Source organism: Schistocerca serialis, chromosome 7 (assembly GCF_023864345.2).
Source record: "Schistocerca serialis cubense isolate TAMUIC-IGC-003099 chromosome 7, iqSchSeri2.2, whole genome shotgun sequence".
NCBI classification, from domain to species: Eukaryota; Metazoa; Arthropoda; class Insecta; order Orthoptera; family Acrididae; genus Schistocerca; species Schistocerca serialis.
The window spans coordinates 398,952,372-398,956,780 of NC_064644.1; the positions used below are offsets into that span (position 1 = coordinate 398,952,372).

At 45.1% G+C, this 4,409-nt stretch overlaps 1 pseudogene; it reads right to left on the reverse strand.

The window, feature by feature from the left end:
• Positions 1-666: 666 nt before the first annotated feature.
• On the reverse strand, positions 667-784 carry LOC126413501 (5S ribosomal RNA; annotated as a pseudogene).
• Positions 785-4,409: the final 3,625 nt, after the last annotated feature.

Consider the following 4,409-nt stretch of genomic DNA (forward strand, 5'->3'; position numbering starts at 1 on the left):
CTAACGAAATTTAACGTCCGGCCACTAGAGATATTTTGCCGAAATACCGCACAACGTAAGCAGTGGAAAGCGGTCCAAAGTAAACTTCGCTTGAAAATTTATAAGCATACCATTAATACCCAAGATCTAGACCATTTATAAAGCACTGTCAGTTTGGAACGCCAAAAAAGAAGTGAAATGTGGGACCGTTCGCTTTCAAAATCTGTTTATCCCAGAAATCTCTCACGTTCACTGAAGGAAGTGCGCGTCTTTTAGAAAGAAAGAGTCTGTTGGGAGAAGCCAGCCAACTATAACTGATAGTTTCTCTACTGTCTCTTTATTGTGTAATCCTCTGTATTCCTTCACAGCTTAGTGTAGAAGTCAGAGAGGGGGGATAAAGAGAGAGAGAGAAAAGAGAGAGAGAGAGCAAAAGGAGTAAGAGGTAAGGTTACGATATCGCCCACCTAAAAGGCTAAACTCCTTCGGAACAGGCCTTGGAGGCCTAACTGTACCGACCAACGCCGTGTCATCCTCAGCTACAGGCGCCACAGGATGCGGATACGGAGGGGTATGTGGTCAGCCCACTGATTTAACGGCCATTGTCAGGTTTCGTGACCGGAGCCGCTACTTCTCAATCAAGCAGCTCCTCAATTGAATTGGCCTCACAAGGGCTGAGTGCACCCCGGTTGCCAACAGCACTCGGCAGACCGCACGGTCACCCATCCAAGTGTTAGCCCAGCCCGACAGCGCTTAACTTCGGTGATCTTATGGGAACCGGTGTCATCACTGCGGCAAGACCGTTGGTATCGTCCAAGTATGTGGGTATTATTTCTGATTAAGCGACGTCCCACCTTAGAGGGGATGTATCTAAAATTGGATAAAATGTTGAGACTTTTTTGCTAACAGATATTCTGTAACACGTGAGAAATATTGTCTCCAGTTTTCGGAGTTTAATTGATGTTGAGAATAATGTAAAACCCATCTTGCTTTATCCAATGCACAGTGCCACGCCCCATTTTCTACACCACTCTGCCCTTGTTTGCGATATTTTGTTATTTCCTCGAATCAGGAAAGCTTATAAAAGGCTGTTAGTCCATTTACGATGCGATTTGTTACGATTTGCTAAATAAGAGCACACTTGGTTGTACACGAAACGGGAACTAAAGGCTTAATTACCTCATTTAGAAGGGATGCCCGAAGACAAAGTGTTGCTCATCCTATGATGCAGAAAGATTGAGCCACGCTGCCTCTATGGCCGTCGATAATGGATTTTGTTCACTAGCTGACCTCTCAATTATGTCCCATAAATGTTGGATAGGATACATATCGAGCGATCTGGTGGCCAAATCATTAGCTCGCGCGATCTGATCAGAATGTTCTTCAAACCAATCGCGAACAATTGTGGCCCGTGACATGACGCATTGTCATCTATAAATCCCATCGTTGTCTGGGAACGTGAAGTCCATGAATGGCTGGAAATGGTCTCTAAGTAACCGAACAATGCAAGGGCAATGATAGGTTCATTCCATGTAAGCACAACACACCATTATGGAGCCACCACCAGCTTGCACAGTGTCTTGTTGACAACTTGGAAACATGACTTCGTGGGTTCTGCGCCACACTCGAACTCTACCATCAGCTCTTGCCAAGTGAAATTGGGAATCATCTGACCAGGCCACTGCTTTCCAGTTGTCTAGGGTACAACCGATATGGTCAATAGCCCGAGAGTCGCTGCAGGCAGTATCATGCTGTTAGCACAAATGGCTCTGAGCACTATGGGACTTAACATCTGAGGTCATCAGTCCCCTAGAACTTAGAACTACTTAAACCTAACTAACCTAAGGACATCACACACATCAATGCCCGAGGCAGGATTCGAACCTGCGACCGTAGCGGTCGCGCGGTTCCAGACTGAAGCGCCTAGAACCGCTCGGCCACAGCTGCTGTTAGCACAGGCACTTGCTTCGGTCGTCTGCTGCCGTAGCCTATTAACGTCAAATGTCACCGCACTGTCCTAACGGATACGTTCGTCGTAGGTCAAGATTGACTTCTGCGGTAATTTCAGCAGTGTTACTTGCCTATTAGCACAAACGCCGCTGCTCTCAGTCGTTAAGTGAAGGCTGTCGGCCACAGTGTTGTCCGTGGTGAGAGATAAAGCCTGGAATTTAGTATTCTCAGAACACTCTTAACACCGTGGCTCTCGGGATATTGAATTCCATAAACCCAGATGAAGAAGCTTGCACAGAATAGAGTAGCATGGAGAGCTATAACAAACCAGCCTCTGCAGACCGCAACAACAACAACGATTTCCGAAATGGCATGTCCCATGCGTCTAGCTCCAATTACTTTTCGGAATTCAAAGTCTAACAATTCCCGACGTGCGGTCACAATCACGTCGGAAACCTTTTCACATGAATCATCTGGGCACAAATGAGAGCCAATGCACTGCCCTTTTATACCTTGTGTACGCGATTCTACCGCCATCTATACAGGGTGGTCCATTGATCGTGACCATGCCAAATATCTCACGAAATAAGCGTCAAACGAAAATACTACAAAGAACGAAACTTGTCTAGCTTGAAGGGGGAACCAGATGGCGCTATGGTTAGCCCGTTAGATGTCGCTGCCATAGGTCAAACGGATATCAACTGCGTTTTTTAAAATAGGAACCCCCATTTTTATTAGAAACTCGTGTAGTACGTAAAGAAATATGAATGTGTTAGTTGGACCACTTTTTTGACTTTGTGATAGATGGCGCTGTAATAGTCACAAACATATGGCTCACAATTTTAAACGAACAGTTGGTAACAGCTAGGTTTTTTTAAATTGAAATACAGAACGTAGGTACGTTTGAACATTTTATTTCGGTTGTTCCAATGTGATACATGTACCTTTGTGAACTTAGCATTTCTGAGAACGCATGCTGTTACAGCGTGATTACCTGTAAATACCACATTAATGCAATAAATTTTGAAAATGATGTCCGTCATTACCAATGCATTTGCCAATACGTGCAACGACATTCCTCTCAACAGCGACTAGTGCGCCTTCCGCAACGTTCGCACGTGCACTGCCAATGCGCTGACGCATGTTGTCAGGCGTTGTCGGTGGTTCACGATAGCAAATATCCTTCAACTTTTCCCACAGAAAGAAATCCGGGGACGTCAGATCCGGTGAACGTGCTGACCATGGTATGGTGCTTCGAAGACCAATCCACCTGTCATGAAATATGCTATGCAATACCGTTTCAACGGCACGCGAGCTATGTGCCGGACATCCATCATGTTGGAGGTACATCGCCACTCCGTCATGCAGTGAAATATCTTGTAGTAACATGGTAGAACAATACGTAGGAAATCAGCATACATTGCACCATTTAAATTGCCATCGATAAAATGGGGGCCAATTATCCTTCCTCCCATAATGCCGCACCATACATTAACCCACCAAGGTCGCTAATGTTCCACTTGTCGCAACCATAGTGGATTTTCCGTTGTCGAATAGTGCATATTATGCCGGTTTACGTTACCGCTGTTGGTGAATAACGCTTCGTCGCTAAATATAACGCGTGCAAAAAATCTGTCATCGTCCCGTAATTTCTCTTGTGCGCAGTGGCAGAACTGTACAGGACATTCAAAGTCGTCGCCATTCAATTCCTGGTGCATAGAGATATGGTACGGGTGCAACCGATGTCGATGTAGCATTCTCAACACCGACGTTTTTGAGATTTCCGATTCTCGCGCAATTTGTCTGCTACTGATGTGCAGATTAGACGCGACAGCAGCTAAAACACCTACTTGGGCATCATCATTTGTTGCAGGCCGTGGTTGACGTTTCACATGTGGCTGAACATTTCCTGTTTCCTTAAATAGCGTAACTGTCCGGCGAACGGTTCGGACTCTTGGATGATGTCGTCCGGGATATCGAGCAGCATACATGGCACACGCCCGTTGGACATTTTGATCACAATAGCCATACATCAACACGCTATCGACCTTTTCCGCAACTGGTAAATGGTCCATTTTAACACGGGTAATGTATCACGAAGCAAATACCGTGGTCCAACTAAATCATTCATATTTCTTTACGTACTACACGAATATGTAACAAAAATTACAGCGCCATCTATCACAAAGTGAAAAAAGTGGTCCAGCTAAAACGTTCATATTTCTTTACGTACTATGTATATGTAATAAAAAATGGGGGTTCCTATTTTAAAAAAACGCAGTTGATATTCGTTTGACCTATGGCAGCGCCATCTAGCGGGGCAACCATAGCGCCATTTCGTTTCCCCCTTCAAGCTAGACGAGTTTCGTTCTTTGTAGTTTTTTCTTTGGTGCTTATTTCGCGAGATATTTGGCCCGGTCACTATCAATGGACCACCCCGTATACGTGTGTATGCTATCCCATGACTTGTCACCTTAGTGTAA